Raw genomic sequence first — 15414 nt, 5'->3', positions numbered from 1 at the left:
ACTGTAGATGTTCACAAAGATTCACTTACAGAAATTATGAAGCAAGTTAGGGTTGAAAGCAGTCAGTAATTCTCTCCTGCAACCGTTTCCTTGGACAGGACTGTTAGCTTGGCTTTCAGTTGGAACATAAGTTCAAATGCGCTGTCCGCATTTTCAGAATAAAAATAGCGCAGTCATATCCAGTGCCGATGCTGCTTCAGATGCACTTGGTAAAGGCACAGGTTCGTGACTTGGGTTGTCCGAACCGTCGTTGCGACGGTTCGCATGGCCCTCTGGTGTAGTTCGGCTGGCGCACGTGGCGTCAGTGATGTCCACATCAGTGAAGAGTCCAGTCTCCACGTTGTCATCTACACTGACATGGTGCCAGTTAGGAAATAAATGATGACCTGTGAACGAGTTATAGAACTATATTGACAGTCGCGAAGTCATCAAAGCGAGGGACGTGACGGCATGCGAACACACCTCTTCCACACTTCATGGCCTCGAGAGGAAGAGAGAGAAAGAGGAGAGTTGTGTATGGAGAACACAAGCATTTGTGCAAGCTCCTTGCTGCCGTGAAGAGCTGACAGCATCATTGAACAGTGCAATGTGTGGAAAAAGAATGGGAACCACACGGAGGGTCCATAACCAGGGAGATATGGGGTACTGTGACCTGTTCTGGTCTGACGGGCAAGTGCCGTTGGTTCGAATTATCCAGTGTATATGCACGTCCGTTCGAATTACCAGGAGATGCTTCCATTGAAATACATGTGGCTTGGACAGAACCCAGACAAGATTTTGAATTTTCTGGAGGTTTGAATTAAGAGATTTCAGATTAACGAGATTGTACTGTAATTTGCCGATAGTAACGTCACTTTTCTTTTCACCCTTGGACATGGCATTGATTGTTGCAAGTTCTTCGCCAACTGACGGAAGATTTAGTTTTTGACTACACTGACCGCAACCAACCACAGGAAACAGATCGGGACACGAAAGTGACACGGGGGCAACCGCATGACTTTCATAGCAAAAGCGATGTGATGGATGCCTGATCTGCCAGTTACATTATTCCATGTAATGTCAATAACCAATAGTAGCAAAACATTGTGATTTTGATGTTTCTGCTCCCTCCCTCACCTGAGGTGTGTCACTCCTCCCTCCCATGTCTCTCACTTGAGGACTGGTGCATGCTAGTGCATGCAGTGTGGCAATGCATTTTTTCACACTTCTTGTGCTGCAGGCTTCGTTAAGTAGAATATACCGAACGAAAAGACTTCGTGAAATAGAGCACAGAAATGAACTGGCTTTTATGGAAAGTGTACATGCAACAGAAATCATTCGTTAATAGAGGATTTTGTTAAATCGGCATAGTGCAAGGACGACACCCTTCGCTTCCAACCTCATCAACAGCCGCAGAACTCTATGCCATTCTATTCTTTCTGCAGCACATCGGTAACCTAATCTCATGAGAGTGGGCAGTGTTCAGCAACTCAAAATCTGCACTGCAAATACAGGCATATCAGGCTCATCAGCAAGGAACAGATGTGACAGATGTGTTAATGGCTTACCACCGTGTGTACAACACAGATTATTTGCCAGTTCTCTGGTGGGTTCTAGCCCATTGTGGTGTCCAGTGCTGACAGTGCCACAGAAGCAGCTCCCAGTCTCGGAGATGGATGAGTATTGCACTGATAAGAGGAGGTTGTCGTTCCGTTCTTCGACATCTAGTGACACCCCTGGCTTCCCTCCAATGGACGATTGATGTTCTCTCCCATCTATGCTGAGCAGAATTGCTCCAATGCTCGCTTTCAGCATGCCAGGAAACACCTCTCGTCAAGACGCTGCACTAGGTCATCGGATGCGACTCGATGTGGCTGTTACAGCTCAGTGGCATTACTGCTTGAGACAGGTTGGCTCTCCCAGATGCTGTCACTGCATTGATATAAAAGATCTAGAGTGTATTCTTCTTCATTGCCCACACTACCGACCTTCCTGAACCACACTTTCTGGGCCGGCGTTCACACGGGGCAAGTTTTCCCAGCAGCTTGAAGCAACTTGAATCAACGTCTTACGAGCAGTGTCAAGTTCGCGTACACATATAGCAGCTGAGTAGCTCCACCCACAAGCAACCTTATGGCGACTGGAGAATGTGGGTTCGAATCGAACAGGTGGAGTCTTTTCTTTAGCTGTTGTTTGTCAAATTTTAGTGAATTTTTTTGCACAAATAGATGATTATTACCTTTAAAAAATGGCAATTGACATGTTTGCGTGATGTTAGTAAAAGAAAAAAGTTATTTCTCAGCTGCACCTGCAGGATTTGAATCCAAAGTGGTACATTCTTAAAATGGGTAAAAAAAATAAGGAAAGAAAAAGTACCGTATTTTCCGGACTATAGGTCGCACCTTTGTATAAGTCGCATCCCCCCAAAAATGCACAATTTAGCGCAGAGAATCGTATATAAGTCTCACCTTTGTATAAGACGCACACGTTTTATTATATACAAGAACTACTAGCTAAAAGCCGTCAAAGGACTCGTCCTCCGAGTTGCTAATCAGCATTTGGGCAATCTCGGGTGGAAGCTCACACGGCACATCCGCATCACTCCAAGTCATCGTCACAAGTGATAAGTCCCGCCTTTCTAAATCTAGCCGTAATTGTATTTACGGAAACTTCGTTCCACGCCTCGCTCACCCACTTTGCTACCTCGCCAAACGACGGGTGTCTCGTGCGTTCCGTCTTCGTGAAACTGTGTTCACCTTCAGTCATCCACGACTCCCACAAACGTCGCAGAACGGCTTTAAAACTCCGATTGACAGATATGACCAAGGGCTGAAGCATTTTTGTCATCCTTCCAGGGATGATTACGGGAACACAGTTCTTGGACTTGATTTTTCATTTCACTGCAACTTTTCACTAACGACGAAGTGCCTCCCGACAGTCCGGTTGCCATGCTCGACTGCGTAATCAACAACCGATAACTTAAACTTCGCATCATAACTCCTCCGGATACCAGCTGGCGCCATGTTGGGAACCTGACTCCACTGAAGTGCAGGGTGGCGTTTGTTGTTCCCACGTGGTGAACGGGGATGCTGGAAGTGGAAGCCGCTATTACGGCGGTAGCACAGCGGGATATAGCGCGCGCTGTCAATGGCGATGGGAATTCCGTATTTCAAAAAAAAAGTCTCATATACGCTTCGTGCAAAGCGTCCGCTGCGCCACGGAAAATCCTGGCGGCAGTCATAGGAACTTGTTGTGTGAGTCCGCTCCGTTTTCGAGGGCTATTCGTACACGTTCAATCGTCACCTTGCTTCGGTGACGCCGCGCCTGAATTGATAGCTGCTAAAGGTAGTGCCGTACCGCACAAACTGTTGCGTCGTTGGGTGCACAAAAACGTATGATAAAGCGGGGTATGAAAACAAAAAGGTCCCTGGTTGTGTAGGCAGAAAAATGGTCCCCCAGGCTCCTGCGCACCCAAAAATACAGGGGTGCGGATGGGGTAACTGACGAAACACATCACAGCCAACTGAGTGTTACCATTCGCTCTCCTCATTTGTTGAAAAATGAGGCATAGACCTTTTTCATCTGTTAGTAGATGATAAAATCTGCCTTCTCATTCGTTGTTTCATTGGCTTTACGACTCCACTTCTGCTAGAGATACGGTTCATCGACATAGAAAGGATGACAGAACAACTGTGAAACCTGTGTGACCAACAATAGGAAAACAAGAACATGACGAAAGATGAAAGCCACTGCAAAGGTTAGCCAGCATCCAGCACTAGCATCCAGGTTGAATTAGGAACTGCACCCAACGCCCCCCCCCCCTCCCCCCGTACAGAGAGTGTGAGGTCGGAGCCAGGCTAGTGAGCTCACAGTGTAAAGCGTTTGTGTGTGCTTTATTTTATTGGTACGAATACAGAAGGTAAAGTGCCTCTTTGCTTACTCCTCTGTAATCCATCCTGTTATAAAAGAATGCGGGTACCATTTTCCCGACATATCTGCAAGACATTGCTTTGTCTGTACTGGACAAAAAAGAGAGAGAGGAACGGGAGGAACAGACGCATTGCGCTCAGTACAACCGGTGCAGCAAATGTAATCGCTTTTATGTTCCTCATTGAATGGCGTGCAGCTTTTATTGTTCATTAACATCAATGTTGATTAAAAAAAAAAAACTATGTCTCCCAATTTTAACAAATCGGGAGACATACTAGAGTTTCCGCACTCCAGTTTCCCGCCAAATCCACACGAAGTGGACATGAGGAGAAGATGATTGTCGGCCATCAACCGTTTGCGTCACAAAATAAGCTACTCCGTGGATTCTTCGTTTATGCCAGTGAGCCTAATTGGTTGCCATAATCAGACCGTATATCGTTCGTGTTGTGTTGAGTGATGTTGTGATGTGTGTTCTCCATTCAGACAAGAACTTCCAACTAGCTTGGACCTTGTCGCTTTTTCCAACTCAGCTAATGAGAATTCTGCATCCGCTGTAGGTGCAACCTTTGCAAGGTTGCTGGAAAAAGTATAAAAGAAAACATAAGCAATTGTTGTGCTTACGAAGAAAAGCTAAAAGAATTGTAAAAATGCTCACATGCCTGCTTCTGCATATAGTCTTATGTCTTATAGTTTTATGACCGCTGAGGACCGAAAGTAGTCGTTCGGAGTTAAAGCGATTGAAATCCACAAAGTTACACAACCGATTCACACAATTTCGATGTTCATGACGCCCGCCACATACACTTTTGACTGGTTTTGATATCGGACGACTCACACAAAAAGTTCGCTTTCCCACCACTACGTGGCCGCGCAAAGCGCCACCTTTAGTCTGTGCACGAGGCGTATACAATTCATCTTTTTCATCTTCACCCCACTCGGATATTATCCCACATGCACTGAGGTATGGTACCACAATTGTTGCGGTGAGACACCTCATTTCATCGTCATTCATGTACTAGTTGTTGTTCCGTACGTGACTTCCTTACTGAAAAATCAGTAATGCGCTCTGTAAAATCAAGCTGTCTAAAAATGTGGTGGTGGAATTATGATGTTTTAAGGAAGATGAGTGAGGTCTGCCTGCACTTATTATATTATATGCAATATTATATTAAAAACTATAGTTTTTAATTGACCCTAGATCGCGTATCTAGCATGTTGACCATGGCTGGACCCCCTCCTCAGTAAAATGCTGGATCCGCCTTTGGTAACGGCATGTTTTCGTTTTCGTTTACCTGGTTCTGGTAACAGCATTTCAATTTCGTTTTCATTATATATTACGTTTCTGGTACAATCTAAAAAAAATATTTCGGCAAGAACCTAAAGGCGTATCGTTTGCAGAAGACAGTGACACAATTGCAGTGGTGGGGGCCCCCAGGGCATACGCCCCCCCCCTGCACTGGGCCCGACCCATTCGCATTGTAGCTTTTTCTTCCTTCGATTTTCTATTGTGTTGAGTGATGTTGTGATGTGTGTTCTCCATTCAGACAAGAACTTCCAACTATCTTGGACCTTGTCGCTTTTTCCAACTCAGCTAATGAGAATTCTGCATCCGCTGTAGGTGCAACCTTTGCAAGGTTGCTGGAAAAAGTATAAAAGAAAACATAAGCAATTGCGGTGCTCACGAAGAAAAGCTAAAAGAATTGTAAAAATGCTCACATGCCTGCTTCTGCATATAGTCTTATGTCTTATAGTTTTATGACCGCTGAGGACCGAAAGTAGTCGTTCGGAGTTCAAAGCGATTGAAATCCACAAAGTTACACAACCGATTCACACAATTTCGATGTTCATGATGCCCGCCACATACACTATTGACTGGTTTCGATATCGAACGACTCACACAAAAAGTTCGCTTTCCCACCACTACGTGGCCGCGCAAAGCGCCACCTTTAGTCTGTGCACGAGGCGTATAAGTCGCATCGCTCTATAAGTCGCACCGCCAAAAACTTGAGAAAAAAGATGCGACTTATACACCGGAAAATACGGTAATAAGCAAAGAAAAATAAAATCTGGAGAAATTGTGACATGGCTGTTGAGAACACAAGGTATATGTACCACCGTTTAAAGACAGAGGGCCCTGGAGTCTGTTAAAAAAAGGGGGTGCATTATACAATACGAAAGGGGGTTGCTTCAGGTGGTCAAGTGACCAATACACACATGGTCTCCTGCAGTAGGTGAAAAACAGGTCAAGAGTTTTTATGTTTAGCAGACAGGCAATGTTTTGGAACCTTTGGGAAAATCGGGGAAACAAGATGATAAAGTGGGCCAGAAAAAAATATTGAGACCATGAGGTGTCAAGGACTAGAATTTAGCAATTAAAAATGACTCTCGGTTTTTGCATTTGTTGTTGTCAGGAAAGCCAGATTCTAAGATGACGATCGTTAAGTGTGTGTTAAAGTCGTGCTCAGGAAGGTTAAAATGCAAGGAAACCGGGGTTGGTCGTTAATGAACAATGTCTCCTTTGTGCCTGTAAAACCGTTCCCGCATGGAATTAGACGTTTCTCCGACATACTGAACGTGACATTTGGTGCAGAAGATTATGTAGCATACGTTATATGAATTACAGCTAAGAGAGTGTTTTATTTTAAAAGTGAAGTTGTTTTTGTAGCTATCAATCTGTGTACACGGAACAATAAATTTACAGGTCTGGCATCGTGTTTTGCCACATGGAGCACAGCTTGGGGGTTGATGGTGAATCTTTGACGATACTAGTAGGTTACGCAAGTTCGTCTGTTCCTTGAAAGCGACCGTGGATGCCTGCAGGAAAACTTCCTTCAATTTCCTGTCAGCGTGAAGGATTTAAATGGCGGTTTAGGATTGTTTTACAGTTATTGAGAGATTTATGGAACTGAGTGGTGAAAAGTAAGCTTGGGCTTTCTGTTCTAGTTTTAGGTGCTAGTAGGACATCTCTTTCCTGTAAGTATAATTTGTGGAGGGCATCACTGACTAGAGGGGAAGGATAACGACGGTTTAGGAAGTCTTTAGTTATATCGCGTGCATGTTTAGAAAAATCTTCCTGGTGTGAGGATATACGTTTTAAGCGCAAAAACTATCCATAAGCTATGTTACTTTTCTGTTGCTGGGGGTGGTAACTGTCAAAATGGAGATACTGGCGCTGATCTGTGGGTTTTTTAAAAAGCTCGGTAACAAGTGAGCCCGATCTAATTGAGACGGCTACGTCTAAGAAGTTAACAGATTGGTGTGAGAAGTAACATGAAAATTTAATTGAATGATGCAGCAAGTTAAAATGCTCAAAAAATCGTTTTAGAGACGTTTCATCATCAGGCCAGATGATGAATATGTCATCGATGTATCTATAGTATGCTAGGGGACGTATATCAAATGATTCTAGTGCTCTATGTTCAAATTGGCCCATAAAAAGGTTAGCATAATTTTTGGAAACTCGCAAACCCATCGCTGCTCTGTGGATCTGTACATAATGGCTGTCCGAAAAGGTAAAGTTGTTGTATGTCGGAACCAACTGTAAGAGAGGAATTATAGCGGTGCTGTGGAGAATATTGGGAGGATGTAAAGAAAGAAACGCTTCAACACTTTAAAGTCCTTCATCATAAGGGATATTAGTGTACAGGGATACTACATCTATGGTCGCTAGAATAGCATTACTAAGATTGAGCTGGAGGTTGTTGAGTGAATATTGTTAAGTGAATTTGAGAACTCAAATATTTGCACACCCCAACTACAGGGTTCGCCAAGATAAACTTCGGTGTTTGTAACTAGGATAAAACAAACAGGAACGGTGTCGGGAAGCAAAAGTAGGTGTTTAAGCACGTACTATGCCCCAAAATTTTATGTCGATACTGCCACTTGGTCCGTTTCTCTGGGGATAAATCGTGTACCGTATTTTCACGCGTATTAGCCGCGGCTTATGCACGATTTTTTTTTTCTCACGGGCGCCCTGCGGCTTATCCACCGGTGCGGCTTATCTGATGACTATTTTTTCCTGGTATTTTCCCCATACGTCGATTTTAACGAAAGGGTCTCTGGAAAGTGTCAGTGTCTCTGGAACAGCACTGGCCTGCCGATGCACGAACAGTGCGTAACAAGGACGGGTCCACATTCGAGTTGATTGATCTTCCTGGTGCATTCCTCCAAGCAGCTTTAAGGAAAGTGGTGACAGTGATTCACGTCTTCTGGAAGATCACTGACCCATCAGCCCACGAAAGACACCCGACAAGGGCACAATCCGATCTTGGTAGAACTCCAGAACTGACCTCTGTTGTACACTGTGCCGATCTCGGAGTATGGACCACAGGGTTTATGGCCTTCTCTATGGTCTCCTTTGTCGCACAAATCAGTCGTCTCATATTGCCCGCGGCTTATCTGCGGGTGCGGCTTATCTGCCAGAAAATTTTCAAAAAGTCCCAAAAAACGCGTCCTGCGGCTTATCTGCGGTGCGGCTTATAGGCGTGAAATTACGGTAAATAGAAACAAATGCCACTCCCTAACATTTCCAATCGGCTATACCTGTGGTTCAGCGCCTTCCGTGAGATGGCAAAATGGTCGAACGTGGCGTTGCAGACGACTCCACACAGTAGTCCTCTTCATTCAGTTCCACTTGTTCACTTGGTTTCGATATCTTCTGCAACGCCGCGTTTGACTGCGTGCAGATTTTATTCAAACTAATTTATTACAAAGCGAACGCTTCACCTCTGTGCAGTGAGGGGGCAATGAAAGCAACACACTGATGAAGTCATCCTGAATCTTTTCCCGGTGCTGCTTTATTTGACCTGCTCGTGAGGACACATTTTTTCGAAAACGTACTCGCTTGTATCCCGTTCGAATGGACATCATAATGGTCAGCTCAATATATTGCATGAGCGTTTGAGGCAAGAGATTCGCTATATGACTGAAACGGCAACTACATGAAACGTCCTTCTTGTTCCCTTCGAAACGCAAGGGAGGTGATAATGCAGGGTCATGTCACAGTACCCTCCTCTGGATGAACGGCTGTAGTATGGAGCTCTGTTTCTGCTCTTGGCATCTTTGCTTCAGTTTTCCATTGTCATCATTTACGAATGAATTACTAGCGCGAAATGAATGTATTCAGTATTGAGGGGGTGGTTGTATTGTACTCACTTTTTCAAATTCCTGTTCAAGTCTCTCTTTAAGATCAAATGGATACATTAATCATATTCACTTTTGAAACAACGAGGTAATCCTCTTTTGCTTTTGCGTACATAATATAGCCCATGAGGTGAACTGTGTAATGATGGCAAGGCATTCATGCACTTTTAAGTTTTTCTAAACACTGCAGTGCTTCATTGCCAGGTACTTTTGGTGCTGCTTCTTCGGCGATCCCTTCTCCACACTCGAGATCATCTCGTCGTCTTTTAGTTCCACACATGTTTCTAGTTGAGTGTACACTGTAACATAGTCCTCAAATGCAACACTCTCTCGTATACTTAGCTTTTGTGACAGTTCCTCTCACGCAGCTGGTTCGATGATTTTTGTACATGAAAGAACTGATGTTCTGAGGCTGGAACAACATAGGGACAAATACATACAAAGCCTCAATTTGCCTAAGAAATCAATTTTAATGATTTCTTCTGCAGCTGAGTGTTCTCGAGGGCTCTTACCAGCAGTCACCCAGCTAGCATTGCCACCACTTGGCAATGGTGCTCGTGTTCGCACGTCGCCACGTGCCTGTAAGCATCTCAGCTGCTTGTTGCACGCAGTGGCCAGGTTATGTGCACAACGCACACTCCTTTTCCCACTGAAACCTGGAAAATATTATTTTCTGACCAGAATTTCCGTCTAGAACGTCGTCCCCAAACCAGCAGAAAAACCACCCATGAAAAATAAAATATTAAGCTCTTGCTCTTGAAAATTTTCCAAAATATGTACTTTCATCCGAAATAAGCCACAACGTGCAAAGCATGTATTTACATGCACTAGCGAAACATCCCGATCGGTTGGAATGAAAACTTGTTTTCATCGTCCTGATACGAAACCATATTGGGAAGAAAAAAAATGTTACGTTCTGGCTGCACGGGACGTCGTTCCAGATATGCATGATGGATTCCAGTAGGGCGGTTGGATGGCATTTGCAACACTGAAATTTCAGTGGGACAGCAGTTTGTTAGAATGAAAATTATTTATGTTGAAATGTTATACTAATTACATTAAATTACTATTAAGTTTGTTAATCTGAACAGTTTGTTCAAGTGGTTCGTACCATTGCATAAAAACTATATGTATGATATGCTTTGATATGCTGATATGCTTTACAGAATCGGTACGTTTCAGTGCGTCAAGTTTTTTAGCAAGCTTTTTTTTCAGGGTTTTTCGGGTTTTACCCGAAGTGATGGCGATGCAAATCTGAGGGGTTTGACCCTAAAACAGAAGGCCCTATGCATAAATCACACAAAATTTTTTTTGCTTCATATTTTGGGAGCCATTGATTTGAATGATCTGAAGTATTCACATGAGACATGTGGGGATGACAACAGGCCTAACTGGATTTATTGCAACGCATCATGGACAACGATGACCAACATACGGGAAGCTCTGGGAACAACCGTTTGTTCATGTAAGCAGGCCGACGCCATCACAAAGCAAGACGTCGCTTTCCAGCCTTGGTAGTTTCGCTTCCAAGATGTAGTAAATGGAGCATTAAAAGTGCCCACAGCTGTCTCCTGATAACCTCGCCAAGCAGATCCGGTGCTGTGCTTTACTAGGCACTCCTTATCTCACAGTCATGCAGTCGCGTGATTTGAAACTGTGGTGTGCTGGCAGCATAGGTCGGCGAATTCATTCATGATGGCCTTCACCGACTTCATTCACCATCACCTCATAGAGAATGATGTGAAGTGAAGTTGAAGTTGAATGAAGGGCTATGATGGGTTTTGAAGTTGAAGTCCGCGTGATGGGTTTTGAAGTTGAAGTCCGCGTGATGGGTTTTGAAGTTGAAGTCTGTGTGACGGGATTTGAAGTTGAAGTCCGCGTGATGGGTTTTGAAATTGAAGTCAGTGTGGTGGGATTTGAAGTTGAAGTCCGCGTGATGGGTTTTGAAGTTGAAGTCAGCGTGTGGGTTTGGAAGTCGAAGTCCGTGTGTTGGGTTTTGAAGTCAGCACAATGGTTTTTAAGGGAAAGTCAGCGGGATGGGTTTTGAAGCTGAAGTCTGCGCGATAGATTTTGAAGATGACGGATAGGTTTCGAAGCCCTCATAATAGGTTTTGAAGCCGACAATGTTTAGTCGATGTCTGACCTTCACGTGTCGTGACTGTTACTTGTGCGAACGCGTGCGGAGTGAATGGCAAATGTGTATTGGAGTGCACCGAGCTAACAAAAAACGCTTCGCGGTTCGTGTCTGGTGTGGGCGTATGGGCCTGACACTGGAGATGCCTGGCGGACTTCCCCCCCCCCCCCCCCCTTGTTGTGTACCGGCGGTCGCAGGGAGGGAAAGTGTTTGGAACGCGTTACTCTCTGGCGTAGTTGGGCGCGGAGGGCAATGTCATGTAGCCGGGGGCAACTGCATGTTGCGAATGTGAGCGGTAGATTAGATCGAGATGCGATTTGGCATTCTGCGGTCGCGCGGTCTGCACGTTGCGGTTCTGTTTGACTCATTTGCTCGCCTACAGCTATAATGTGCGTATATATGTATATTGGATGGGTTTGGATTTGAGCCTCTGCCTTCGGTCGCGTACGCGCGTTTTACTAGGCGACAGTAGATTGCTGTCGTGCTGACGAAGTGTGTTTTATTAGGCTTATTTTGTGTCTTCTTAGATTGCTTATTTTTCCTTTGTGTGATTGGGATCCAAATACGACAAGATCGGGCTGGCATTGTTTTTGTAGACGTCTTTTGTTTTAAATTTAATACAGAGAGGTCACTATAGGTCTCTTATTTATCTGAGGTGCATAGGTCATGTTTTGGGGAATTATGTGTTCTGCATGCACCCATCGGACACAAGTGTTCCATCAGAGCATGCAGCTGATATTTCTTAGATATTTATCGCCAATAAAGTACATTTCAGCAGAGGCGGGGAAGTTAATTACCACCCAAAAGTTGCTAGTTACGAGTTACGTCATTAAGCTAAATATGTAATGCAGTTACAACCTTCAAGTTATCAAAATGAAATTAAGTGAGAAATGAAAGTTCTTGCTACTATGCCGAAATTAAGTTGGGAGCCGAGTTCCGAATATACCTTGTCAATTGGGCACAAAGTGAGAATTGGAATTCCAAGTTCTGCGAGTTCCCATTTTCCGCGCACATTTCATAGAACCTTGCCAGTGGCCTTATCACCTTCCCCGTAAAAAAATGCACTCCACGCACTCCAAACGAACGCTCTGGTGCGACCTAACTCAGAAGCACGTCGGAATTGCGTTTGCGTACATCCAGTACATCACGCTGCAACAAGACGGAGCAGACAGGCTGCTGGCGCCGCGCACGTGCAAGAGGCGGGGTCACTGTCGTCGGATTTTTCAGCAGCAAAATAAAAAGAAAGGAGCCCGCATTATGCGTTCTGCCTGCTTGGACGTGAAGCGAAATAGAAATTTCTAACTTTGCTCATGATACTTTTGCGAAGTTACCTCAAAAAGTGACTAACACTACACTCAAGTGATTATGATGAGAGGTTGTTTCAAATATCAAATAAAAACAGGTAAGAGTGGGAATTGTTGTAAACTGTGTCGACACATATTTATTTAGAGAATGTGAGAGAGGAAAAGAAACTGTTTCACGGACTGTAAGTTGGTGGTCTTCCGAGCTCCTTGCAGTCTTCACTTCAATTTGCGCCTCACATTCTGTGTGTATTACATGTGTCCAAACGCCTCGGTAGTTAAGAATTCACTTAGTGTTCGTCCGTATATACCCTCCTCGGAGGAAAAACAATACAATGGGTTACACTTCTCCGAGGAGAGATTCTCAGTTTTTGGTGTCAGTGATTTATCGACACCATCATACATCCCTGTGACACCCCCCACCCCAAAGAAAAAAGTTTGGCGACACCCCTTGCAAAAAAGGGGGCTTGCCGTTTCAGCTGTAATGACATGTCGGTAATTATACGTGTAAAGCTGTTAGTTATCACGTAGCTGTAACAATGACCATGACCCTGCTTGGGATTCCGGATAAACCACTGGTGTATTGCATGAAAGAATTAGAGTAAAAACATATGTCCAGCGAAGGTGATTACAGGTCGCTGAATTCGTTCATGACGGCTTTTTCCAGTGTCAGTAAGCATCATGTCACAAGAACTCATGTAATACTGAGTGGCTGGCCACGATGTACTCCGATGCCGAAGCTAATAGCCGAAGATACCCCCGTGTCACGAGTGAAAAATGGCATGGCGGAAAAGCCAGACGTACGAAGCCACATGATCGTGCAATGTACCGGCAGACACGGCGATCGTACGAAGTCCTGTGAACGTTCAATGTTCCGGCAGGCAAGGATGTCGTACGAAGCCACATGAACCTGCAATGTGTTATGCGCTCACTTCGCTGTCAACAACGGGCGCAACATTGTGCAACAACCCTACCGCCTAAGCAACATACCTCCCGCTGCCGTTCACATGCGACAGCGGAGGTCAAACGTTGCATCCCTCCCTTTCCTCCTTTCTTGGTGCACCCTGCTTCCAAGCCCAACCCAGAGCAAGGCGACCGCACCCTCCAAACAGCATACCCCTCCTCCGCTTACGCTTTCGCCGCCACTACCAGGAAATCCACGCTAACAGGGGCGAGGAAGACGCCAACGTCATAATCCTCCAGCAGCGAGCAGCCGGGCACACCAACGTAGGCCTTCGTTGGTATTCAACTTCAAAACCCCATCAGCGGTCATCCGAAGCCACATGAACGCGCAGTGTGCTATGCGCTCACTTATCTGTCAACAACGGGCGCAATATTGTGCAACAACTACCGCGCAAGCAATACACCTTCCGCTGTTCGCATGCGACAGCGGAGGTCAAACGTGGCATCCCTCCCTTTCCTCCCTCATTGGTAAACCCTGCTTCCACATCCAACCGAGCGCAGGCTGACCGCGCCCTCCAAACAGCATACCCTTCCTTCGCTTAAGCTTTTGCTGCCACTACCAGGAAACCCACGCAAACACAGGCGAGCAGGACGCTAGCGTCGTAATCCTGCAGCCGGGCACACTCCACGTAGGCCTTTGTTGGAGTTCAACTTCAAAAACCCCATCACCGACTTCAGCACCCATCATAGGAATTCAACTTCAAAGCCCCATCACAGACTTCAACTTCAAAATCCATCACTGACTTCAGAACCCATCATAGGAATTCAACTTCAGAGCCCCATCACAAACTTCAACTTCAAAATCCATCACCGACTTCAGAACCCATCATAGGAATTCAACTTCAAAACCGCGATGGGATCTGAAGTTGAATTCTGATGATGGTTTCTCAAGTTGAATGATGGGTTATGATGTGATGAATTCTGAAGTTGAAATTGAATGATGGGTTATGAAGTGATGAATTCTGAGGTTGAAGTTGAGTTACGGGCTCGTGATGTGATAGTTTATGACGGTGATGTGATGTGATGGGCTTTGCGGAAAACTGACCATGATGTGATGTTGAATGAATTCTTAGCACAATGCCGACCTATGGCTGGCAGGCAGCCGTGGTCCCTCCACATGAAGAGCTGTACACGGGAGAAGGGGAGGAGTCACGTTGAATAGCTGGTAAATGCAACAACAAAGACACAGACGGACAGGAATGGAATGGAACAAGTCGCGCTTTTAACTTTTACTGCAGTAAGGATGTAGCACAAATGAACCTTTTTTGTGATAATGCAACCCGCCATCTACCAAACCAGTCGATAAGAGATTTTGTGTTTTTTGAGTAATACAGCAGTAGGAGAGCTGATACATCATTCTGTTTCCTTGTTTATGCGTGGGGTTTCAAACCACTTGTCTGATGTTGACCTCACTGGAATTAGAGATAACCTGAGTGGACGTCAAGTACGGCGTTCAAGCGCAGGATGCTAAATGCGTGTTCCATTCCTGTCCATGTGTGTCCTTGTCATGTTTACAAGTTATGTACCAACTGGATCCATATATGTTTCACGTACCCTGCCATAAATGCCTCCGCGCTCATGGTACCTGTGATGTCACCTATCGTCTGAGCGTTGTTTTCAGCGCGGACCACAGGAATTTCCAAGGAGGGAGCCCAGTAATGCAATTGCATTAAAAACCTGTTCATAGAGATAAGCAAAAAGCATCATCATCACCAACAACTTCATTTAAAGATGATGAATAGGGAGTTTCATTGCCAGGGGCGATACTCTGCCCCATTGCTGGCGGTGATGTGGTGAATGAAATAATGACTCCCTTCACAATACGGATCGAAGTCGTATGGTGTCCAAAAAGGCCAAAAGAGCTTTGAGCGGAGAGGGCTGAGGGGCTGGATTCGGCCACGGGCCAAGCAATTTTGGGAGCGAGAAGGGGTGAGAGTCCAGCTGACCAAGAAACCTTGAGAGTGC

At 45.1% G+C, this 15414-nt stretch overlaps 1 protein-coding gene across 1 annotated transcript in view; it reads left to right on the top strand.

Annotated features, from left to right (window-relative positions):
• LOC135367177 (BEN domain-containing protein 5-like) overlaps positions 1 to 15414 on the top strand; it is a 46551-nt gene that overhangs the window by 29573 nt on the left and 1564 nt on the right. The window lies entirely within an intron of this gene.

Source organism: Ornithodoros turicata, chromosome 1, assembly GCF_037126465.1.
Source record: "Ornithodoros turicata isolate Travis chromosome 1, ASM3712646v1, whole genome shotgun sequence".
NCBI lineage: Eukaryota > Metazoa > Arthropoda > Arachnida > Ixodida > Argasidae > Ornithodoros > Ornithodoros turicata.
Note: the sequence above shows the minus strand (reverse complement) of the source record. Positions and strands in the feature narration are given on the sequence as shown.